General features: G+C 36.5%; 1 long non-coding RNA gene across 1 annotated transcript; it reads left to right on the top strand.

The window, feature by feature from the left end:
* Nucleotides 1-205: 205 nt before the first annotated feature.
* LOC127490805 (uncharacterized) lies at nucleotides 206-26863 on the top strand. Its single transcript, XR_007919212.2, has 3 exons — nucleotides 206-838; nucleotides 20285-20342; nucleotides 26332-26863. It is a non-coding gene; the product is annotated as an uncharacterized lncRNA (long non-coding RNA).
* Nucleotides 26864-27067: the final 204 nt, after the last annotated feature.

The raw sequence follows: 27067 nt of genomic DNA, 5'->3' as shown, positions 1-27067 counted from the left end.
CAGCTCTCATACAATCAGTGTGGCCCCCAGGTCTCTCTGCTCTGAGAACCTGGAAGCTGGTTACAAGATCCAGAATGTTAAGAAATGGAAGGTTCTATATGGGTGATTCTTTCCTCTAGGACAAAGAACTCCCAACTTAAGGAACTATTATTGTACCCTGACCCTTATCAGTAAAAAACTTTCCTCAAGCATTTCTTTTATGACACAGAACAAAAGAAAAATTTATAGATAGACTTCCAAAGCAGCATCTGGTTTTACCAGATTTTAAAAGATGATTTTAGAAGTAATGATATTGCTATGTAGATAACACATTTACATTGGCCTATGTTATACACAGGATCCCACTCCAAAAGCTCTTGACTGTTGACAAACCGTTTTGCATTTATGACCTCATTATATCATCATGTTTATCCTTTGATGTAAGTATTACTGTCCATATTTAACCAATGAGGAAAATGAAGCTTAGGACATTAAACAACCCACCCAACCTCATAAACTAGCAGGAGCAGGACTTAAATCCCAGGTTCCTGCCTCCTAACCTGTTTATTAAAAATCCACATCCAAATACCTGTTCAGTGCAGGGAATAATGCTACGGAATATTTCTGGAACTTTCAAGGTCGATTCAGAAAACGCTAAAGCAGCAGTCTTAATAGAAAGTACGAAGAGTGATGGCTCCAGCAGACTTTTAAATGAAAAGGCCCTACCTTGGTGTTCAGAAAGATTCAGTCCCTGTTGGATGTGGCTACTCCTCTTCCTTCACTGATGGATGTTGGAGATGAAGTGGGTGAAGTAGTTATAGCACTGCATGGATGACTGAAACTTGCCTATCATCTTAGGGTAAGTTCTTAATCCCAGTTCTCTGTGGACATAGTAGAAAATTAAAGACATGTATATTTCAGCAGAAATTGATATTTTATAAACTGACAGCAGTTTATCAGTATAAAATTTCAGTTTCTTCTTTATTCTAAATGGCCATGGCCATGGTGTGACAGATAATCCAAATGTTAACCAGGTCAGTACCATCGAACTGAAATTCTCTACTATAAATGATAAAGTACTTTGGCTGTGGAGAAGTGGGGGTGGAAAGAGAGGGAGCACAAGGAATTTGTTTATACAAATTTACGCCCAGATGTCCTAAATTATGCCTCAAAAATAATCATTTAAGCTGTTCCACACAAAGAATTGTAAACAAACACATTTGCAATGTAGCTCTTTAAGTGGGAGAGTCATGGGGAACAGACAGACATTAAGTGGGCAGCAAACAGTGGCTTTAGATCTGCTTCAAAAGTATCAAATGCTACCCACCAAAGGAAAGCTTCACACAACATGAAGCGACATTTCACTAAGACTTTCCAACTCCACATTTCCATGTACTTGTTCCCAAATGGAGTGAGTCAATCCCATTACTTGTGGATTCTATATAATCAAACGTGTATGCGCCTTAAAATGTTCTGTAATCCTAAAATTAATATTCACGATGCTTTTTAAGTCATTCAGAGATTTGTACAGAGTGCTGAAAACTTGGGATCATCCATTACATACATTCTTGGCTGAGATATAACAAACAATGATCTCCCTGCTTATTTTAGCTCTCACACTTGCAAGCAAATGACCATACTTTTCAGATGTTTGCATTTGTGGGTCTGCTTTGCTTTTTAAAATGACCCTGGAACATAGTGCTAAAAATGTCCATTGTTGCTTGGGATATGAAGGCTGCCATGTCCTTTATGGAGAAAATACTTGAGTTAGATAAGATTTGTTCAAACATAATTAATAAGTTAATAATACTTGAGTGGGGGTTGGCATTGTGGCATAGTGGAAAAGCTGCCGCCTGTGATGGGTGCCAGTTGGAGTCCCCACTGCTCCACTTCCAGTCCAGCTCCCTGCTAATGTGCCTGGGAAAGCAGTGGAAGATGACTCAAGCGCTTGGGCCCCTACACCCACATGGGACACCTGGATGAAGCTCCTGGCTCCTTCCTTTGGCCTGTTCCAGTCCCAGCTATTGTGGCCATTTGAGGAGTGAACCAGCTGATAGAAGAGTTCTCTCTCTTTTGATCGTGTCCTCTCTCTCCATCAGTCTGCTTTTCAAATAAATAAACATATCTTAAAAAAAAACATAATAGTAGGGCAGGTGTTTGGTGCAATAGATAATGCCACTTGGGATGCTTGCACCCCACACTGGAGGGCCTGGTTTCAAGTCCCAGATCTGTTTTTCATTCCAACCTCTCGCTAATGTTCATCCAAGGAGGCAGCTGGGGATGGCCGAAGTATTTGGGTTCCCGTCATCCAAGTGTGAAATTTGGATTGAATTCCTGGCTCTTGGTTCTTGACATCGGCTTGGCCTGCCCCTGGCTGTTGTGGGAATTTGGAGACTGTACCACTAGGTGAAAGATCCTATTGGTTCAACCTACCTGTCCATCTCTTTCTCTGTGTCTGCTTTTCAAATAAACAAACAAGTAAAAATTTACAAAAATATATATTAAATTAAGATGTCTTTAACAGAAATACACCTAACCCATGGTTATTGGTTGATCAATTGATGAGATATAACCTGACTATACCTTGATTTTTCTTAGGGGCAATGGTCCTGCACTTGCTAATTCAGTGTACCCAGTGACTTTATATAATACAAAACAACAGTAAATAATGAGATTGCACTATGGTTTGGTTTCTAGTAAACAGATTTATCAATCACATAAAGGACAAGAAAAATAATGTAGATTACTGCTTAGAACTGTAGAAGTGTAGCCACAAACCTTGAATTTCTCATAAATTTGTAGGTTTTGAAAAAAAAGCATACATTAAATGTGCATAACCTCGAGTAGGTATATTCATATACATTTTCAAGCATACTTTTTTCTTTTTAATGGATGTATAACAATTTGTAAAGTAATTCAAATGACTAAAAAATTTCACAGTATTGTGAAAATGTAATGACTTCAGATACAATGAAGATGCAATATTATGTCCAAACCATGGCCTTGTTATTATTATATTTTTTTAAAAATTTATCTATTTGAAAGACAGATATATATATGTGTACATATATATATATATATATATATAGAGAGAGAGAGAGAGAGAGAGAGAGAATCTTTCATCTACTGGTTCACACCCCAAATGGCCACTGCTAGGCTGAAGCCAGGAACCAGAAGATTCTTCTGGGTCTCCCACATGGGTTCAGGAGCCCATACATTTGGACCATCCTCCACTGCTTTCCCAAGCACATTACCATAGAGCTGGATAAGAAGTGGAGCAGGTGGTACTTTAACTGGTGCCCGTATGGGATGCTGGCCTACTATACCACAATGCCAGATCCTAAGCCATGACTTAAAAAAGAATCTATTAGCTAATGGGAACAGTTTCAATTAGTTAAGTGACATGTCTATAGGAACAAAACACCTACATGTCAAAAACACCTTAGAGAAATGTCGTATATTTTTCTTGTATTGCCCTATCAAAGCCTGTTTTAACCCTGAGAAATTTTTCTAGACCTTATTTTTCCATTGATAAAACCAAATCCAAAGCCAATTTTAAACTAACCTAAATAGATGGTTGTTAAATATTTCCATTGTTAATTCCACATGCCTGTATTTGAAACACTGCATTATAAATCATACATTTCACTTCACATTTGCTTCTGACTTTGTCTGTGATCAAAGAAGTTCACACAAGTTAAATCTGTAAACTGGCTCCATTCTAAAATTGCATTCCTTACCTAATAAACCAAGTATTAAGCAGTGAATGTTCAATTTTGGGAAATATATGTGTTGGCTTCATATCTCCTACCAAAACTGTTGTTTTATGCTGAACAGAAAAAAATTCAAGATAAGGAAAAATATGGATACCATAAGAAATGATCATTTCTTTCTTTTTATTTTTTAAGATTTTTTTTTGGTTTGAATGACAGGATGAGATTTTCGATCTGCTAGTTCACTTCCCAAATGGCTCCAAGGGCTGGGGCTGTGGCAGACTGAAGCCAAGAACCTGGAACTCCATGTGGCTTCCATAAGGGTGGCAAGGGCTCAAATAGGAAGGCCATATTCCACTGCTTTTGCTGGTGCATTAGGAAGGAATTGGGTTGAAAACTGAGTAGCTGGGACTTGAAGTGGGCAGTGTGATATGGGATGCTGGTGTCAAAGACAGCAGTTCAACCTGCTATGCCACAATGTCTACAAATGGTCATTTTGAAATCTTATGATTACATGTCCCTCGAACTGACCAAAAAAAAAAAAAGTGACTATTTGGTAGCCATATGTTGAAAAACATTTGAGAAAAGCATTTCTTATTGCAAAGGGTATGTGTGGCACATATTTTCTTGCACCTGGCAGATTATCTTATTTTTAAATGGATTCAACAGTCTGTGAGGGGGCAGATGTTCATGACAACAGAAAGAGGACAAATTAGACTGAGTTAAAAAGGGAGCATACAGGAATAAACACAACATATGATTATTAGCCTACAGCCGTGGTGTAAGAGAGAAAAACTTGACATGAATGAGAAAGCAAGGTGATGATATATATTAGGAAAATAGAGAAGGAAGACCAAGCAACAAGATTTTTTCAAATAAAAAAAAATCTGCCAAAGTTTCAACATCTTTATAAGATTCCATCTTACCCAGTATCCTCATCAAACCCACAAAAAAGAATATTAGAGACTGTCCAGTAAAAGCTCAATATTCATTCAGTAAAAGCTCAATATCCACTCAGATTTTCAAACTTTTGCAGTGTCTCAACAGGTTGATTAGGTCACAAAGTCACTTGTAGTGTTAAGACACAATGTTTATTTGCCACATTTTCAAGGCAAACATCAAATTTAGCTCAATGGACAGAGCTCCTTTTTGTTTTTTTTTTTTTACACTAATTTTGACATAGTGGTTACAGAAGTTTCTGTCTGAAGGTTGAGTAGGTAGAGGGATCAATAATTTGCTGCACATTTGCTGCAACAAGAAAGAATTTTGCTTCATGAGTATTTTAAATGATACAGGGGAGAGTTAGAGACGACCCTGCTCAAAGACTCCGCATTATGCAAAGGGGTAACCAAGTGAAGTGTGCAATTATGATGCTTTTAGAGACATTCTGTGATATTGTTTTGCTATCATATTGTGTTGTAATCACTCTTCATTTGTTCACTGTTGTTTGGAGTCCTTGAATTCCCTCAAGCATCCAGACAAAATTGAGAATATTAAAGGTATGAATCAAATACCTTGAGAGTTATAAACAATTTAGATTAGTTCTACCTGAATCCAATATATTCAAGTAACTGAATGTTACTTGAACTGGAATGAAGATGAAAGAAAGAAGGAACATCTCCAGCCTTTGAAAGGGAAAGTAGAAATGAAACATTTTACAATAACCCAATAAATTTAGTTTTATGGCATTAATTAGAAATAGGCCCTAAGGCAGAGTAGGGAAGGAGCTTACTGCTCTAGTTTAGGAGAAGATAGTTTTAAAAAGTGGAGAGAGTACAGTCTCAGGGAAGAGTTAGGAAAAAAAATGACCGAGGAAACTATACAAATTAGAGGACACAGTAGACCTACATGGAGGGCATGGATGCCCGCAACTCAGGTCCTCAGCAGCTGAGAGTCTCCGCACCAGCACTGGAGAGTGAAGTGAGACAAGATTGCAGCAGCCCAAGTCACAAGCAAAAAAGCTGCAAAAAGAGGCTAGAGGGAACCTGGCTTAGAGCCCTGTGACCAAACTAGAGGAAAAAAAGAGGGACATTGTTTTTCTCTCCATGATCAACTTGCAACAGTGTTCCATAACATGCTGATAGAGTGGGCACCATTTTGAACATATATAACAGGTGTTCCAGCTTGTGTCTGCACCCAGCAACCAGCTGAGTTGAGACTCCTGAGACTGGTGGGGAAAACTAACAAGGGGCCAGGTGCTTGTCACTGTGGTAGGTTTGTGTGCCAGGACTGTGAAAAAAAACCTGAAGCTGTGTGGGAGGGCTCACAGTGTGGGAAGTGACTGTGGGAAACTCTACACACTCAGGGCTCCCTAACTACCTCATGAGGGACATTGCTGGGGAAACTGAGCTTACACTAAGGACTACTAAGTACTACACAGCCCACTGGAGCTAGCGGTCAGGCACTGGTCTCCTTTGAAGAAATGAGCTCAGCTGAGTAGAATAAACTTCCCCTCTGACAAAAAAAAGATAGAGAGATTTCCCATGCCAAACCTAGCTACACCCTTCACTGTGGAGAACTGAACAGAGCTTTCTGGCCACACCCACCACACACCTCTAGATATTCTCTGAAAGCAGACACTCCATTAATCTACAGAGGAATAGTATGAAGATAAATGCCACCAAAGCAAGAAGAAGAAGAAGAAGAAGAAGAAGAAGAAGAAGAAGAAGAAGAAGAAACCAGTGAGTATCTCCACAAATGCCAAATAACAAACACACCAATTCAAGAAACTAGAATAAGGAAGACAACATGATACCCCCAAAAGATAGCTTGTGAAGATGATGAGATTGAAGAAATGTCAGAAATGGAATTCAAAAAATTGATAATAGGATTACATAGAAGTAATGAAAAGCAAATGCACAAACTGTTGAAATCCATACATGACATGAAAGAAAACTTCTTCCACAAAATTGATATCTTAAAGAGAAATCAAAATGAAATGAAGAATTCAATAGAACAGATAAAAATGTAGTTGAAAGCTTTAACAACAGAATTGGTGATGTAGAAGAAAGAATATCCAACTTAGAAGACAAAGCACAGGAAATTATGCAGTCAGACCAAAAACAAGAAGAAATTAGAAAACTAAAAAACACTGTTGGTAATCTCCAGGATACTTTCAAATGACCCAATTTATGGGTTCTAGGAGTTCCTGAAGGTGTGGAAAGAGGCAAAGGACTTGAAGGCCTTTTTAGGGAAAAAATAACAGAAAATTTCCCTAATTTGGAGAAAGAAATGGACAACCAAGTACAGGAAGCACATAGAACCCCAAATAGACATGAACAGAAAAGATCTTCACCACAACACATTGTAATCAAGCTCTCCACAGTAAAACATAAATGAAAGTTCTAAAAAGTGCACCAAAGATATGCCAGACTACATTCAGAGGACCTCCAATTAAGCTCACAGGGGACATCTCATTCAAAATCCTACCGGCTAGGACAGAATGGCAAGATATATTCAAAGTATCAAGAGAAAAAACTGTCAATCCAAAATATTACCCCTTGCAAAGCTCTCATTTATAAATGAAGGTGAAATAAAGACCTTTCATAACAAACAGAAATTGAAAGTTTGTCACCACCTGTCCAGCCCTATAAAAGATGCTTAAGGATGTGCTGTACACAGAAACACAGACACATGGTCATCACTATGAAAGAAGGTAAAGGAATATGATTTTTCAATAAAAATACAAAAGAAATCCATAGTAAAAAATTGGAATATTTATGGGAAAAAGGCAGGATAAAGTTGTTACTTATAAATAGTCACCTTGAATGTAAATGGCCTCAACTCTCCAACTGACTGAAAGTGAAAAGATGGAAAAAGATATTCCATGATAACAGAAACCAAAAAAGAGGTGGTGTAGCCATCCTAATATCAGATAGACTTTAACACAAAAACTGTTAAAAGAAATGAAGTAGGTTACTATGTAATGATTAAAGGACCAATTCAACAGGGAGATGTAACTATTACAAACATAAATGCACCTAATTACAGGGCACCTGAATATTTAAAAGTAGCGTTAAGAGATCTAAAGTGAGACATATACTCAAATACAATAGTAATGGGGGATTTCAATACCCACTTTCAGCAATGGACGTATCAACCAGAGAAAATATCAGCAAGGAAACAGCAGTTATTTGATAGTATAGACCAAATGGACCTAACAGATATCTACAGAACATTTCTTCCTATCGTTGCAGAATACACATTCTTCTCATTAGTGCATGGAACTTTATCTAGGACTGACCACATATTAGGCCATAAAGCAAGTCTCAGAATATTCAAAAAAACTGAAATCATACCATGCCTCTACTTGGATCACAATACAATGATCTGGAAATCAGCAACTCAGGAGTCTTGAGAACATATGAAAACACATGGAGACTGAACAATATGCTCCTGAATGAACAGTGGGTCATGGAAGAAATCAAAAGTGAATTCAAAAAAATTCTGGAAACAAATGAGATGACAATACAACTTATCAAGACTTGTGGGGTACAGCAAAAGCAGTATTAAGAGGAAAGTTTATAGCAGTTGGTGTCTATATCAAGAAATTGGAAAGGCACCAAATATATGAGCTGTCAATGCATCTCAAGGATCTAGAAAAACAACAGAAAACCAAACCCAAAGCTAGTAGGAGAAAGGAAATAATTAAAATTAGAGAAGAAATCAACAAAACTGAAACAAAAAATACAGAAGATTGGCAAAACAAAGCTGGTTCTTTGAAAAAATTAACAAAATTGACACGCCATTGGCCCAACTAGCCATAAAAAAGAGAGAGAAGACCCAAATCAATAAAATTAGAGATGAAAAGGAAAAAAAAAAGCAGCTACCACAGAAACAAAAATAATCATCATAAATTACTACAAAGAGCTGTATGCCAACAAACTGGGAAACCTAGAAGAAATGGATAGATTCCTGGATACATGCAACCTACTTAAATTGAGCCATGAAGACATAAAAATCCTAAACAGACCCATTACCAAAACATAAATTGAATCAGATATAAAGACCCTTCCAACAAAGAAAAGTCAAAGACCAGATGGCTTCACTGCTGAATTCTACCAAACATTTAAAGAAGAAATAACTCCATTTATTCTCGTTATTTAAAACAATGGAAAGGGAGGGAATCCTCCCAAATTCTTTCTATGAAGCCAACATCACCTAAGTCCTGAACCTGAAAAAGGTGCAGCAGAGAAACTGAACAACAGACCAATTTCCCTGATGAACATAAATGCAAAAATCCTCAACAAAACTCTAGCCAATCAAATCCAGCACCATATCAGAAAGATCATTCACCCGGACCAAGTGGGATTTATCCTTGGAATGCAGGGATGGTTCAACATTCACAAATCAATGTTACACATCACATTAACAAACTGAAGGACAAAAGCCATATGTTTATCTCAGTAGATGCAGAGAGAATATTTGATAAAATACAACTCTAAGCGAATTGAGTATAGAAGGACCATTCCTCATCACAATCAAGACAATTCATGACAAACCCATGGCCAGAGTCCTATTGAATGGGGAAAAGTTGGAAGCATTCCCACTGAGACCAGGAACAAGAAAAGGATGACCACTCTCACCATCACTATTAAATATACACCTGAAAGTTTTAGCCAGAGCCATTAGGCATGAAAAAGAAGTCAAATGGATACATATTGGGAAAGAGGAAGTCAAACTATCCCTGTTTACAGATGACATGATTCTATATATAGGAGACCTGAAAGACTCCACCAAGAGACTATTTTTCCCCTTTATAATAGTAACTAGCATCACAGTAGCAAGTCTACTAAATGTTGCTAAGATCTGTATAAGAATAATACTTTTTTTAAAGAAGGCTTTTATTTAATGAATACAAATTTCACATGTACAGTTTTTAGAAATATAGTGGTTCTTCCCCCAATTCCTGCTCTCCCACTCCTACTCCCATCCCACCTCCTACTCCCTCTCCCATCCCATTTGTCATTAAGTTTCATTTTAATTGACTTTATATACAGAAGATCAACTCTATACTAAGTAAAGATTTCAACAGTTTGCACCCACACAGAAACATGAACTATAAAGTACCGTTTGAAGAGAAGTTTTACCATTAATTCTCATAATACAACTCATTAAGGACATAGGTCCTACATGGAGAGCAAGTGCACAGTGACTCCTGTTGTTGAGTTAACAAGTAACACTCTTATTTTTTACATCACTGACCACCCAAGGCTCCAGACGTGAAGTACCAAAGCTATGGAAACCTTTTGAATCCATAAATTCAGTTGGTATTTAGACAGGCCATATGCAATGTGGAAGTTCTCACCTCCCTTCAGAGAAAAGTATAATCTTCTTTGATGGCCCCCTTTTTTCCACTGGATTCTCACTCACAGAGATCTGTCATAGAGAACATTTTTTGCCATAGTGCCTTGGCTTTCCATGCCTGAAATGCTCTCATGGACTTTTCAGCCAAATTTGAATGCCTTAGAGGCTGATTTTGAGGTCAGAGTACTGTTTAGGGTGTTTGTAATTCTATGAGTCTGCTGTGTGGACTGCTTCCCATGTCTATCAAGAGACTATTGAAACTCATATAAGAGTTTGACAAAATAGCAGGATGTAAAAATCAATACACAAGAATTAACAGCCTTTGTATACACAGACAGTGTCATGGCTGAGATTGAGCATCTAAGATCTATCCCATTCACAATAGCTACAAAAAAGTTCAAATATCTTGGAAAAAATCATCCAAAGATTTCAAGTATCTCCAAAATGAGAATTACAAAACATTAAAGAACGAAATAGAAGATACAAAAAAAGGAAAAATCTTCCATGTTCATTGATTGGAAGAATGAATATCAAAACGTCCATTCTACCAAAAGCAATTTACAGTTTCAATGTGATACCAACCTAAATACCAAAGACATTCTTCTCAGATCTAGAAAAAATGATGGTGAAATTCTTATGGAAACACAAGAGATCTGGAATAGCTAAATAAATCTCATACAACAAAAACAAAGCTGGAGGCATCACAATATAAGATTTTAAGACATACTACAAGGTTGTTATAATCAAAACAGCCTGGAACTGGTGGAAAATTCAATGGGTAGACCAATGGAACAGAACAGAAATATCAGAAATCAGTCCAAGCATCTACAATCAATTTATACTTGAAAAAGAAGCTAAAAATCAATCCCTGGATCAAGGACAGTCTCTTCAACAAATGGTGCTGGGAAAACTGGATCTCCACATGCAGAACTATGAAGCAAGACCCTTACCTTATATTTTACAAAAAATCCACTCAAGATGGATTAAAGACCTAAATCTACAACCCGATACCATCAAATTATTGTAGAACACTGGGGAAACTCTGCAAGACATTGGCACAAGCAGAGTTTTCGGAAAAAACCCCAGTAGCACAGGCAATCAAAGCCAAAATTAACAAATGGGGTTACACCAAATTGAAAAGCTTCTATACTGCAAAAGAAACAGTAAGGAAAGTGAAGAGGCAACTGGCAGAAAGGGAGAAATTATTTGCAAACCATGCAACTGAAAGGATTAATAACCAGAATATATAAGGAAGTCAAGAAACTCCACAACATCAAAACAAACAACTCAGTGAAGAAATGGGAAAAGCATTTAAACAGACATTGAAATTCAAATGGCCAAGAGACACATGAAAAAATGTTCAGGATCACTAAACATCAGAGAAATGCAAATCAAACTACAATAAGGTTTCACCTCATCCCAGTTAGAATAGCTTTCACACAGAAATCAACAAACAATGAACAGTGAGGATATAGGGAAAAAGGTACTCTAATCCACTGTTGGTGGGCATGTATACTGGTAAAGCCACTATTGAAGACAGTATGGGGATACCTCAAAAATCTGATTATAGACCTACCATATGACCCAGCCATCCCACTCCTGGGAATTTACCCAAAGGAAATCAAATCAGCAAATAAAAGAGTTATCTGCGCCTCCATGTTTATTGCAGCTCAATTCACAATAACTAAGGCATGAGATCAACCTAAATGTCTGTCAATGTAAGATTGAATAAAGAAATTATGGGATATGTACACTATGGAATACTACACAGTAGTAAAAAAAATCTGGTCATTTGCAACAAAATGGATGAATCTGGAAAATGTCATAGTTAGTGAAATAAGCCAGTTCCAAAGGGACAAATACCATATGTTCTCCATGATCTGTGAGAACTAATTGAGCACCTAAAACAAAATCTGTAGAAGTGAAATTGACACTTCAAGAAGGGATGACTTGCACAGCTCTTATTTTGACTGTTGCTGAACAGTTGGTTTTTTTTTCATACTATTTGTTGAACTGTGTACTTAACATAGAGTTAATCATATGTGTATAAAGTCAATTGAGGATGGATCTCATTAAAAAATAAGAGTGGGAATAAGAGAGGGAGGAGGAAGTTTGTAACTGTAATGCTATATCATTCTGCATACATTTCTACAGACTTACTTCTAAGGGTACATATGGTTTAAAAATTTCCACGGGACCCCAAACCCCATTAAGTTGTGTGTTAAAAATGCCATCTAAAGTGTTAAAATGATCATATTAAGTGTTAAAATGAACATACAGATAGGAATAAGTATTAAAATGAGCATATAAATAGGATCAAGTGTCTGATAATAATAATAGACAGAATTAAAAAGGAGATAATGTCCCAACATGGGAAGCAGTCTACACAGCAGAGTCATAGAATGACAATCACTTTAAGTAGCACTCTTACCTCAGAATCAGCCCTTAAGTCTTCCTGGTCTGGCTGAAAAGCCCATGAGAGAATTTCAGGCATGGAAAGCCAAGGCACTATGGCAAAAAATGTTCTCCATGAAGGATCTCTGTGAGTGAGACCCCAGTGGAATGAAGTGGCGATCAAAGAAGGAAGTACTTTTCTCTGAAGGGAGGAGTGAACTTCCACTTTGCTTATGGCCATATCTAAATACTGATGGAGTTTGTAGACTCAAAAGACTTCCAGAGCCTAGGCAGCTCATGTCAAGAGCCTCAGGCAATCACTGACATTATACATAAGGATTTTAATTGTTAAATTAACAAGAGGAGTCACTGTGTACTAACTTTCCATGCAGGACCTCTGTCTTCAATGAGTTGTATCATGAGAGTTAACTGTAAAACTTGTTTTCAAACTGTTTTGTGTGTGTGCAAAATGTTGAAATCTTTACTTAGAGTTTTTCTTCTGTGTATAAAGTTAATTTCAAGTGAATCTTAATGGAGAATGGGACTGGGAATGGGAGAGGGAGGAGAAGGAGGGGTGGGAGTGTGGATGGGAGGGCAAGTATGTTGGGAAGAATAAATATATACCTAAATTTGTACTCATGAAATTTGTATTCCTTAAATAAAAAGCTTCTTTGGGAAAATAAAAAAAATGAATAGACCCTATAGTTGAGACAGATAAGATGTTGTTTCAAACACTCCACTGACAACCAGTGTGAAGCCTTTTAATGCTTCGTCTGTGAATTTATATTAACACCATGCATTTAAATCAGAAAGAGTCATATTTTGGAAACATAGCTGATTTGCCTCCACTTTCCAAGCAAAATAAACTGTATTCTTCATTTTAGAAGTAAATAGCTTTACCCAGTAGACAAATTCCTGAAGTTATTTAGAAAAAAACTTTTTTGTAAACAAAATTATTTTTAAGCATTAAAAAGAATGTTCCAAATGTAAAATTATAGTGAATTCTAATTGCTTTTTTTGGTAGAATTAGATTTTCAGATACTGTATTTACGTAAAGTGGAGTGGGCCTCTTAGTCAAAGAGTTAATCCTGTTTTCTCAAGTGCCCAATTTATCACAGAGTTACCTTAGGCACTAGAAGCATCTGGCTAAATGTGTACATATTTTTCAAGTACAAATTAAGGACTGAAAATGAGGCCAGGAATGCACTGTTGTGTGCAGCAATAGGATGGACTCATCAAACAGGGAAAGGCATAAATATTGCCTTAGACTTTAATAAGGATGAAACTCCATATATCATTAACAGTCTTCTGTAGATGTCTTGAAAACCCTGTCATTACATGAGATCCCTGCTTAATATTCTGCATGTGTGAATCAATTTGTGTTGAGGTAGCATTAAGTAGGTAGAGCATTAAAAATAAGACTCTTCTTTTATTGTTAAGATATTTTGAAATAAAGCCTGCTTTGTATGTCTTATCCTGTAGTTTATGCCAGGATATGTATCTGCCTACTTGTCTATTCTCACCGATATGATCTTAGATGGAACACTAAGTAATTTTGCATATTATTAATTAATCATTATATAGGAATTCCCCATCTCTCTTCTTTTCTCTTTGTCTTTTGAAAACTGGACTTAATTATTGTTGACAGAGGGAACACCTGAATAAATCTTTTGCAATTGCTGTATTTCCTCATGGATACTCAAAAATAACCAAAATAAATATAAGGATGTTGGGATGGGAATGGGGATGTAGCAATGTATAGAAAGCTTTAGTGAAAGAAAGAATGGCACTGCTTATAGGATCCAGTTTTTTGCATTCATTATTTCTCTGATGTCACATTATGTGCACACAAATGATGCATGTTTCTTTAAATCAGAAATATGAATTATTTGTTCAATGAATAGAAGATTCAGTACATCCTAAGCAGGGTTTACAGGCATATGCTTAGTTGTCTTGGGAGTATACAGAGATGCCTGTGCATCAATCCTTGTATGTAGAATATGCTAAAGTACATTTAACTTGGTGGAAGGGTTTCATGTTGAGAGTAGCAATGCCATTATCATGTATTCACTTTCAATGCTACCAAAGTGAAACAACAGCCAAACTTCTATTAAATAATGCCCATGTCTACCCTGATGCAAAGAGAATCCCACTTTGGGAAATGGAATTCCAGTGTCTCATTAAACATATTTGTTCTTGTTCTAAACTTAGGAACAAGAAGCTCATGGGACTACTCAAGACAGATGATTTTTTAGAGGAGAGAAACTTAACCCTACTTCTTGTTCTGTGTATTACAAAGCATCCACACTCCAAGGTGAACAACTGACCTTTCTCTTAAATACTGTCTAATTTTTTAAAAAGCCCTTAAAGTGCCAAAATGCAAATTGTACATAAAATATTTAAAACATGAGTTTTCACTTTGAAAAGGTGAATTAATGAATTCATCAATCAAAACCCTGAAGTTCTGAAAACCACTAATTTACTCCTGTTGTAATTTAATGGGAGAAAAGTAGCCTTCCACTGGACAGCTCCATAGAAATGTAATTAACCTTTGCTGTTGATGGATCAGGTGGGATAATAGGTAGAGTAAGATGATAAATAAGATGCACAAGCAGGCACATATTTTTATAGGGCACTTCCTTTCCAAGTTTTTGTGAATATCAAAATTTTAAAAATATCTGTAACTTATAAATTATTCTAAAAATGTAAGCTGTTCAACACTTGTTCATAAACAGATACATAGACAAAAATTCATAACAAAATATTACATAATTATCTCTGTTGTAGAAATTGAGCTATTTTTCTCCCTCTTTGAAGTTTCTAATATTTTTTCTTCCATTAATATGCATTATTATGTATTGTATTAATATGAAATAAAGCAAAGTAACATACCAATGATTCACTGTTCTACCACCAAGTAGCCATAGCTGATTCACATGTCATGACATTTGTGGCATATTTTCAAGCAAAACTTGCAGCACATAGTCTGACAAAGAGCCTTTGCAGGAAAAATGGATCAGAATATTTGGAAATAAGACTATCCTTAATAGAGATTTAATTCTGTTCAAAATAGCAGAGAAGGTAATCCCCTACTTGTAACATTGAAGTATGTAGACAAAGCAAACTGTGCTCAGCTGCCTGGCACCTTCCAACTCCTCTATTCACTGATTCAGGATGGAGTCCATTTGTCTCCCTCATTGTTTCTGACTGAACCACCAATTCTTCCATTCAGGATGGAGTTCACTTGTCTCCCTCATTGTTCCTGACTGAACCACCAATTCTTTCTCTCCTTCATTCAACAAACTACAAATTCGTTTATCTTTGATTCTCGTCTATAGGGTTGTGTTTGTATACATGTCTGATTTGAATAACAACCATGTTAATTTATCTCATTATTTTTGAGGTTGGGAATTTGTATAAGTTCAAGTTGGCCAATGGTTCAGTTCCACATGGTCTTGACTTGGTATTCAGCTGGCAGCTGAACTATCCTGGAGGGGCAAAGATGATATCATTCAATTGTGAGGCACAATAGTAGGGGTAATGGTTGCTGGAAGGCAGGATTGGGCTGCCTCCCTCTCTGTGTCATCTCAACTCACAACTCACTCCCTGCTCTGCCTGTGGTCTCTTTAGCAGAATAGCTAGATTACCTACTTGACGTCCTAGGTTTCAAGAACAAGTATTCAAAAGAGCAAGGAAGTAAAAGCTTCCAGTCTCTTAAGACTGAGGCCTGGAATGATTCTCGTCTATGTTTAAGGTTTGATAAGAGATTAGAAGCAGGGAAAAAGATTTTGTAGCACATAGAACTTCAAACAGTTTATGGAGAAGATTTACTTTTTCAATTTTTACAAGTTATTGCTCTTTTAATTAGTTTTACTTCCACAGGTGAAACTGGATGTACTATTTATGGAAAAGAAAAGAGCACAATTAAAAGTGGGACATGTCATTACACTGAGAAAAAATGAATATGCCTTCTTCAAAATAAAGAATACATATATTCTAATACTTCTGAACTATTCCTTGGCTTTTTGCCCCACTCGTTAGGGAAATTTTCTTGGCAAACAGTGTTTGTGTTTGTATGTGTGTGTGCTGGTACTTATATTCCCATATTAAAAATATAAAATATTTAATACCATTTTTCAAATTATAAATATAGTTGATACTTAAATATGAAACCCAGTTTGACTAAAAATTAGGATTTATGCATTATCTAATTTCCTTTGCTTTTGGAAGAATAATTAAATTCAGGTTAAATATTTCCACTTTGACCATGGCCTTGTCTAAATATGATCAGAGTCCGTGAACTCAGGGGGCTTCCATAGCCTTGGCAGCTCATGACAAGAGCCTAGGGTGATTACTGAGGCCATAAACAAGAGTGTCAATTTGTTAAATCAACAACAGGAGTCACTGTGCACTTATTCCTCATGTAGGATCTCTGTCCTTAGCGTGCTGTACATTGAGATTTAATGCTATAACTAGTACTCAAACAGTATTTTTCACTTTATGTTTCTGTGTGGGAGCAAACTGTTGAAATCTTTACTTAATGTATGCTAAACTGATCTCTTGTGTATAAAGAGAATCGAAAATGAATCTTGATGTGAATGGAAGGGGAGAGGGAGTGGGAAAGGGGAGGGTTGCAGGTGGGAGGGATGTTATGGGGGGGAAGCCATTGTAATCCATAAGCTGTACTTTGGAAATTTATATTCATTAAATAAAAGTTAAAAAAATATTTAAAAAATTTTGGGTTTTTTTGTTTTTATTAAAGATTTTATTTATTTATTTGAGAGGTAGTGTTACAGAGAATAGGAGAGACAAAGAGTTTTGGTTCACTCCCTAGATGGCCGCAACAATGCGAGCTTGGCAGATCTGGAGTCGTTAGCCAGGAGCTTATTCCAAGTCTCTCACGTGGGTGTAGGGGCCCAACTACTTGGGCCATCTTCTACTGCTTCCCCAGGCCATAGCAGAGGGGTGAATCAGAAGAGGAACAGCTGGGACCCGAACTGGCGCCCATATCGGATGCCGGTGCCACAGGTGGAGGCTTAGCTTACTGTGCCACAGAGCCAACCCCCAGGTTAAAGTTTTAACACATTTCCCTCAAAAGATCATGGACATTCTAAACACATATGTGTAATTAAAGAGATGGAAATATGTTAATAAATCATGGCTTCAAAATTCAACTTAAAAAATACCAGAATAGGGGCTGGCTCTATGGCGTAGTGGGTAAAGCCACTGCCTCAGTGCCGGCATCCCATATGGGCTCCAGTTTGAAACCTGGCTGCTTCACTTCTGATCCAGCTCTCTGCTATGGCCTGGGAAAGCAGTAGAAGATGGCCCAAGTCCTTAGGCCCCTTCACATGCATGGGAGACCTGCAAGAAGCTCCAGGCTCCTGGCTTCAGATCGACACAGCTCCAGCAGTTGTGGCCAATTGGGGAGTGAACCAGCAAATGGAAGACCTCTCTTTCTCTCTCTCTCTCTTTCTGTGCCTCTGTGTAACTCTTTCAAATAAATAAATAATCTTTTAAAAAATACCAGAATAAGCTCTTAAAAAATCTCTTTTCTTAAGGCTTTTGGCTGTATTTAAAAGACTAGACAGTATCTATCTATCTATCTATCTATCATCTATCTATCTATCATCAAAATAATCTATCTCTATTTAATGACCTACCCACATTGCTATCTATATATCTATGTCTATATCTATGTAGATACAATTATAGATAGATGATAGATAAATACAGATATGGCTATAGATAGGTATGGATACACACACACACTCAGGGCTAGCTGTATGTCTGTGTGTGCATATGCATAAATTTGCATTATAAATTTTCCATTGGAAAAAATCCTAGAGCTATTCTAATTTCTCTCCCTTCTTATATATAATTTTATTCTCTCATTTTTGAGTTGCTCTGTTTTGGCAACAGGTATTTTGTGGGAAAACCTGTTTACTTTGTGTTGATGAAAACTTCTGTCTTCTAGTTTTTAATTGGTCCCTACACATAGACTGTGGGGCCTGAAGCATGATATGGCTATTTTGCCTGAAATAGTGAGCAGCTCTGAGGCTGTTAAGGTTACCCTTTATAGTCCTTCTAAAAATTGTAAATAGTTTTATTATGTCTTACAACTGCTCAAACAAAAATGGTCAGAATGCCTTGAGTGTTGGGTTTGGCTATCAGGATAGTTTCATACAGTAGTGAGCTTTCTCCCCAGTAGGAGGGCAATGAACTGCTAATTAGCATCTATGACCTAATATTCACTAGCAACCAAGAGTAATAGCAGTAATTTCCAGTTTTATGCAGAGTACAAGTCTCTCATATTACCAGCACTTCTGTTTCATTTGTAATTAACTGCAAGCAATTATTGCAGCCAGAAAGTATATCCTAATGCTCTTAGGTAATAAAAAAAGAAATTATGTTAGTAAAACTTACATATGTGGCATGCTGACTGACCAGAGATCTTTGGAAATCCTAAGGTTACATATCTATCAATTATTTTTTTCTTTTTGTCTATTCTGGTATCACTTTTGATTTTAGCTTGTAAATTTTAGCTCACTATTTAATTCTGTGTTCTTTGCTTGAAAAATAATACTTATTAGATTTAGTTTTAAGTTAATGGATAAAAGGAAGTACTTAAAAGCTAGTAAGTAGGAGGAAATGTCATGATATTAACCAAAATGTGTTTAAGGAGACTGGCAATGCATACTTCTTAGGGAGAGATACCATAGGAAGAGTGTTTATGAGGTGGAAATAAATTTTATTTGAGGTTTTTCTCATGAAAGTTATACTTTTGTGAATAATAGTAGAAGTATTCTAATAAGAAAATAAGAAGTATTCTAATAAGAAAATGAGATGATGTCCTACTTTGGCAAAAAAAAAAAAGGAGTAAAACCTTATGTATATAGATTTTTGAAGGAATGTAGTTTTCTATATGAGGGATTTCTCTCCAGATTATTTACTCCTTTATGGGTTAAGCCCTACTTTAAATATATTGAACTGTGTTTTCTGAAAAAAAAAAATTGATTGATACCATGTTTTCTTTGCATAAATTTTAAGGGCCCACCTAAAGTTCTGGAGGATTTTTCCTGTGCAACAGGGATATGCAGTCAGGTGCACACAGCCATGGTCTTTGTCTTCACATGACTTCAAGAACAGCTCTGCTCATCTGCTTCTGTGCTGTGCAGGGTTTCCACCCCAGATTCCATCAAAGAAGACATTTTTTTCCTCAACTTTAATCTTAGAAAATTTCCTACTTTAGAAAACAGATACATAGAATTCAATGGCTTATTGATTAATCAAAGTGATCATTATGCTTATCAATTACTTTATAAAGAGATTTCAAAACATCATTAAAAATCTATATATTGATTTAAAAATGTTTTGCAACAAAATATACTTATTTATAATTCTATTTTTGTAAGAACTTTTTGAAGTACCCTCCTACTAGTCCTAATTATAGTAATGCGATTAAAACTGGGAGGTTTCCACTTTCCCCCTACACTGGATGACTTTGGAGGTCTCTGATTTTCTGCTTAATATTTCGTGATTCTTTCTTTATCAACAACTGCAAGTTAATAACAGTGTTCATGCTTTAAACCATCCCTATCTCTGCTTCTAATTTATTATAAAGCCAGGGAAGAAATGAAGGTGGCCATGGAAAACTGTGTGTTCAGTAAATCCTAATGTGATGATATAAAAGCACATTGTGAAACTGTCAAATGCTCTAAAACCATAAAGCATTGCCATTAAACAGAACTAGACCAACAGGTAGGGAATGCCGTAGTACAAATTTAAGCTCAAACTAAAGAAGGACTTATTCAAGCGTTGGTAGTATCGCATCTGCTGAAGCTGCTATTGGTAACAAAATTTTGTTTACTACATACTTTTTTTTTCCCCAGGCATTCTGCCAGCCCATTTTATACAGCATTTAATTTGATGACATCTCCTTCAGTAGTGGTATGTATAATTATTGCTATTATCAATATTGTTATATAATATCCAAAAATTCAGACTTTGATTACATAACCTTAGAAAAGTACACACAGACACTAAGAGGAAGAATTTGGAAATAACATTTACACCTGTTTAATTTCAAAAGCTGTGTGTGTAACTACTAAGTTCTTCTGCCTCTCAAGGATAATAGGGTATAAGAAAAGGAAACCTTCTTAGTTTATAATTGAAGACACTGAGGATCTCAGTGTTGAAGAAGTGCAACTTACTTGCTTTCAATCTATTTCGAGGCAGGCATTTTGAATATGAAGGTCTTGCTCGTGATACCAATTTCTCCTTCTGTTGGTCTTCCCCCTGTACCTCATTACTTGAAGCTGGTTTTTCAGTTGTTATTAGATTCTGGCTCATTGTAAAATACAACTAACTCTTAGTTTTCTGTCTTCCATATTTTAGGGATTTTTATTGTTGTTGATCATCCTCTTCTTGTTATGTTTCTTATTTTTCTTACCACTTGACCATAACTTATGCTGACTTCTCTCCTTTTCCACCTCAATTTCTATATCAGTTATATTTTAATAGATGACCAGCTATCCAAAAATTTATTAGCTTAAAACAATTGCTTATTTGGTTTACAATTCTGTATATGTGTATAACTTGAACAATTCTGTATATGTGAATAACTGAACAGTTATTCTGATCTCATCTGGGCTTGCTGTCTCTATAGTCAGCAGCCAGTTTGGCTAGGGGATGATGTTCCTGGGTGGCCTCAACAGGAATGGTCAGTTTCTGCTCCAGAAGCCTCATCTCCTCCAGCCTAGGCTTGAGCACTTGACAGCTGCTCACAGGAACATGAAATTGTGCAAAACTTCTTGGAGACAAACCAATACTTCTACTTCATTCTGTTGACCAGAGCAAGTCCAAATGGTAACCATAATTCAAGATGAGCAGAAATACACTCCATTTCTTCATGGGAGAAGATTAAAAGTCACATTTCATAGGGCACAGTTATAGGGAGGAGTGAAGAAAGGATTGTGGACAATTTTTGTAATATACAGAAATCTCATTTTCAAATCTGACTTATTTAAACGTGTCCTTTTTGTTTTTTATTAACAAAAATAGAACAGATTTCAAGTAGTTCATAGATACAATTCTTTTTTTTCAACTTTAATTTAATAAATATGAATTTTCAAAGTACAACTTTTGGATTATAGTGGCTTTTCCCCCCATAGCCTCTCTCCCACCCACAAACATCCTATTTCCCGCTCCCTCACCCATCCCATTCTTAATCAAGATTCATTTTCAATTATCTTTATATACAGAAAATCAACTTAGTATATACTAAGTAAAGATTTCAACAGACTGCACCCACAAAGACACATAAAGTATAGAGTACTGTATGAGTAATAGTTTTACCATTAAATTGCATAGTACAACACATTAAGAACAGAGATCCTACACGGGGTGTAGGTTCACAGTGACTCCTGTTGTTGATTTAACAATTGACACTCTTATTTATGACATCAATAATCATCCAAGGTTCTTGTCATGAGCTGCCAAAGCTATGGAAGCCTCTTGAGTTCACAAACTCCAATCTTATTTAGACAAGGCCATAGTCAAAGTGGAAGTTCTCTCCTCCCTTCAGAGAAAAGTACCTCCTTCTCTGATGGCCCGTTCTTTCCGCTGGAATCTCACTCACAGAGATATTTCATTTAGGTCATTTTTTTTTTTTTTTTTGCCGCAGTGTCTTGGATTTCCATGCCTGAGAAACTCTCATGGGCTTTTTAGCCAGATCCGAATGCCTTAAGGGCTGATTCTGAGGTCCCTTTTTCCCCACATCCTCGCCAGCATTTGTTATTAGTTGATTTCTGTATGTAAGCCATTCTAACCTCGGGTGAGGTGAAACCTCACTGTGGTTTTGATTTGCATTTCCGTGATGGTTAGTGATCCTGAACATTTTTTCATGTGTCTGTTGGCCATTTGGATTTCCTCTTTTGAAAAATGTCTATTGAGGTCCTTGGCCCATCTCTTAAGTGGGTTGCTTGTTTTGTTGTTATGGAGTTTCTTGATCTCTTTTTAGATTCTGGTTATTAATCCTTTATCTGTTGCATAGTTTGCAAATATTTTTTCCCATTCTGTCGGTTGCCTCTTCACTTTCCTGTTTCTTTTGCAGTACAGAAACTTCTCAATTTGATGCAATCCCAAATGTTAATTTTGGCTTTGACTGCCTGTGCCTCTCGGGTCTTTTCCAAGATGTCTTTGCCTGTGCCTATGTCTTGCAGGGTTTCTCCGATGCTCTCTAATAATTCGATGGTGTCGGGTCATAGATTTAGATCTTTAATCCATGTTGAGTGGATTTTTGTGTAAGGTGAAAGGTAGGGGTCTTGCTTCATGCTTCTGCATGTGGAACCATAGATACAATTCTAAGAATACAAAAATACTTCTCTCCCTCCCTCCCCTTACCTTCCTTAACTTCAATTCTCATGCCCCTTTTGGGGCTCTATTTTCTTTTCTTTTTTGTTTTCTTTTTCTATCTCTTTTCTTTTAGCTATCACATGTATTCCCATGGCTTCAATTATTACTTTTTGCAGATAATTCCTATAGCACCTGCGTATCACACTCTTACCTTGTTCACGAGCTTCCAGATGGAATTTCCAAATACTCTAAATGTAGCTGGTTTCCCACACATGCCTACAGTGCAACAAGTTCAAAACCAAACTCTGCATTCTCCTGTAAACCTGTAAACCTGCTTTTTTTTACTGTGTGAAATTTTATGCTATTTCCAATATAAAATATTACACTGGAGACCCCAGAACATATTAATTTATTGATTTTCCTTCAGTTCCTCACATACACAAACTTTTATATCTTCTCCATTGAGAATAGTATTCCTAAAACATATCTGATTATATACAAATTTCTATCTTAAAATTCTTAGTTTCTGAATTAAAAGGACAGTCTATTGACCCTTGTTATTGGTGATTTGGAGTTCTTGGAGCCCTATAAATCAAGAATTATGATTATCTTATATGCCAGTTTTGTATGCCAGTGTCTAGCATCCTGCCTGACTTATCGTGTTTGCTCAGTAGATATTTGTTGAGTGGACAAATATAAAAATGAATGATGGTAGCTTCAGTACAGAGAAGAAAAGTAAGAAGATTTATAAAACAACAGTCCTGGGTTTGAATCTAGCTCTGCCACCTTCCAGCTGTGAAAATGAGCAAAATTTTTTGGCCCTGCAAGCTTAGATTTCTTTGTTCCTAAATGAAGATAAACTAGTTAATTTAGAGATGTTGTATGATTAGAGACAATGTATGTGGCATTCATCTTTAAAAATCATTTTAAAACATGGCTATATTATTTATCAATTCCATCAGTTTCAGGTGTGACCATATTTGACAAAGACTCAGTCATGGGGTCTAAGATTTAAATTTTGATGTAATTTAAGTGTCAAGTCCTAAGAAACAGAAAAACAAAATAAATCCAGGGCCTAAGATAGAGACCACAATAGGAATTCAAACTCAGGGAAAGACAAATTTGAAATAACTTAGAAAGGGAAGCTATAGGGAAAGAAATCTAGATATCACTATAGAAAGAGTGGATAGAATATGAGAAGAGATAGATGCTTGCTAGGGAAGTGACAAGCTTCTCACCTAGTGCTCCTATCTATCTCCAGAGTGAATAGGAATGGATCTACAAAACTATCAGGAAAAAATGACTCCATCTGCAAAGGAAAGAGGCTTAGGGGGAAGAGCACGTAACTATTTCTTCTACCTGTAGGATCTTTATTTGGCCATTGCAATATGTATTTAAGAAATCATAGGCCCCATACTGTCTACAAACCTGCCAAAGAATCACTCACTTCATAGGGCATATTTTAATTTGATTTCTGTTTCTCAAAGGTTATCCTTATTTTCAACATTTTAAAAATGTTTAATTTTCTCTTTTTCTTACTCAGTAACAATGATATTATTCTCCTTATAAATAAGCACATAAATTTGCTTCCTTTGGCTTTTTTCCTTTTTGCCCATCTGTATGCAAAATTGTGTAACTATTATTGAGAAATATAGAATAAGATCTCAAACATTCTAAAGAATTAATGTATCTTAAATAATTTATACTATCTTGTGCGGTATTGGTATTTGCCTTACACATTCAAATATATTTGTCCTTAGCTACAATATTTTAATTAGGGAAAATAATCAATTCATCAGATGAATGATTTGATAATATTATCTTCATTCTTCATGTTTTTAGTCACCCTAAATATCTCCATCATCCTGATGATAGTTTGACTTCATCTTATGGGGTTTTAAGATTTATTTATTTATTTGAGATATAGAGTTATAGACACAGAGAGGGAGAGACAGAAAGATTTTCCATCTTCCGGTTCACTCCCCAAATGGTGGCAATGGCTGGAGCTGAACGATTCTGGAACTAGGACACTGGAGCTTCTTCCTAGTCTCCCACTTGGGTGTAGGGCCCCAAGTACTTGGACCATCTTCTGCTTTCCCGGGCCACAGCAGAGAACTGGATTGGATGGGAAGCAGGTGGGATATGAACTGATGCCCATATGGGATGTTGATGCCACAGTCTTAGGCTACTACGCCAAAGCTCCAGCCCCTCATCTTGTGTTCTTAACTCTGATTGATTAGTAATGGCTGCCTAGAACAGAGAAGGAAATTCAAAGGAAGTATCAGAAGTTATTCAGTGTATTTGCATACCTATTCTATATAATTATATAATAATCTTTTAACACTATCAGTGATTTTCAATTTATTTATTGACATGGATTTTCTCATCTGAATCACAGAACACAGAAAATGAATTGAGAAACTACTTTCAGATGCTGTTCAGTTGGTACTGTACTAAATGCACAGAAGAGAGGTTACTTATATACATATAATGGAAAATTTGGTGCACAAAGGAAAACTTGTCCCTAGATTGAGAAAGACTAAGACAATCCAATAAGTATGTCAAACGCTGCCATAGTTGTAAGGAGGCCCAAAGGGCAGTTCTAGCCTTCCATTTGTATGTTAACAAACTTCTTTTTAGGAGTGTGTATATGTGTGTGTTTGTGTGTGTATGTACTCATGCATACACAATGTATATGCATATACACAACAAGCATGTCACAATACAGAATTCATTTAAATAAATTGTTCTACAGTTTTGAAGAACATTGAAAATTACTTATCTGGACTGTGTTTTTGTGACTGAAGTTCATTCTTTTCTTTTCCATGCATATTAACTTCTCCTTATTGTCTGAGATAAATTCAAATGTTTCTGTACATTTTGCTGTTAATTCCTCCTTCCTCCCATGAGAATATATACAATTCCTCTGATTGTTTCATATGGAAGTTAGAACAAATATTAACAACTCTAGAGAGAAATAAAATCTACATCATGTAGTCAGTCAGTAGGACAATCAGGCCCATAATACCATGATTAACAGGATCCTTAAATACCAGAGTCCAGTGTAAATTTCCACTCTCACTATAGCACCTGGACTTTAAAACAGCTGTCCCTTTAATAATTTACAAATTTTTTCAAACAATGTTTTTGTTCCCTATGTTGTGTGAAAGATAATGCAAATAATATAACCTCAGCAAAATCTTCAATAATCCATGGGTGGATTTTGTGAATTCTGTCTAATAATGCCATCTAATAGATGAAAGCTATTTGAGGCTGGATTCACTTTTTGGCAAAGATCATTTCAATGCCCTGTGTATAATTAATCACAAAAAATTCTACATTAATGCAGCACTTGGAACATAAATGGAGACCTAAACACTAAATGAAGGTCAAGTTCACATTCTCCAAGAAATACTCATTTTATAACATGATTTATTTTACACAATTTATTTGCTCTATATTTAGAAGTCCAATTAGTAGCCAAATATCAAATGTGCACGGTGGGGAAATTCTTGTTATTATAAGCACCCAGTGTTGCCTTCATTTATTCAAGAGTTATTTACCAGGTATCTACTCATTCCAGGACCTGGCAGAGAAGGATGTAAGAATGTAATAGCTGGGCATGATGGATCATATGTGACTTGGAGGCCCATGAAAGAGGAAAATTAGAAAAAGCAAATAAAAAACACTCACCAGAAATTGTGATCAATGCTACAAAAGACGTTGCAGTTGGCTGAGCTCAAGACTAATGAAACATGGACCTTTGGGTGTGACTGGGAAGTATGTTTTGAAGAAATGCCTTTATGCTGGGACTTCCATCAAGGTATGTTAGAGGTGCCTGGGGGAGCCCTGTGAACCTGGGATCAGCACAGTGGAAGGTAGAGTAATTCTCCAGAGATGGGTTGAGACCTGTTTATAAGCTACTGATGAGTTTGAGTGTAAGCATGACTGAAAAGAACTGATTTTCAGTTTTAAAGACAACCATCGAAAGAGGTTTGTGGGTGAGCAGGAGCAGGAAAAGATGTGCTAAGCAGCAATTACAATAATGCTGGCCATTGATGATGGAAACCATGGTTAGGGAGACACAGAATTGACTATTGTGATGAGTATTTGGAAACCAGAATGAATAGGACTTACTGATGGATTGTATGAGGTGGGGTGGGGCACATGGTAAGAGACAGAATGAAATTGGGGATAATACTCAGGTTTCGGGGCTGTCACAATGGTGTAGCGGGTACAGTGCTGGCATCCCATATGGGCGCCGGTTTGAGTCCCAGCTGCTCCACTTCGAAACTAGCTCTCTACTATGGCCTGGGAAA

Source organism: Oryctolagus cuniculus, chromosome 6, assembly GCF_964237555.1.
Source record: "Oryctolagus cuniculus chromosome 6, mOryCun1.1, whole genome shotgun sequence".
Lineage (NCBI taxonomy): Eukaryota > Metazoa > Chordata > Mammalia > Lagomorpha > Leporidae > Oryctolagus > Oryctolagus cuniculus.
This window is presented reverse-complemented; position numbering and strand designations above follow the sequence as displayed.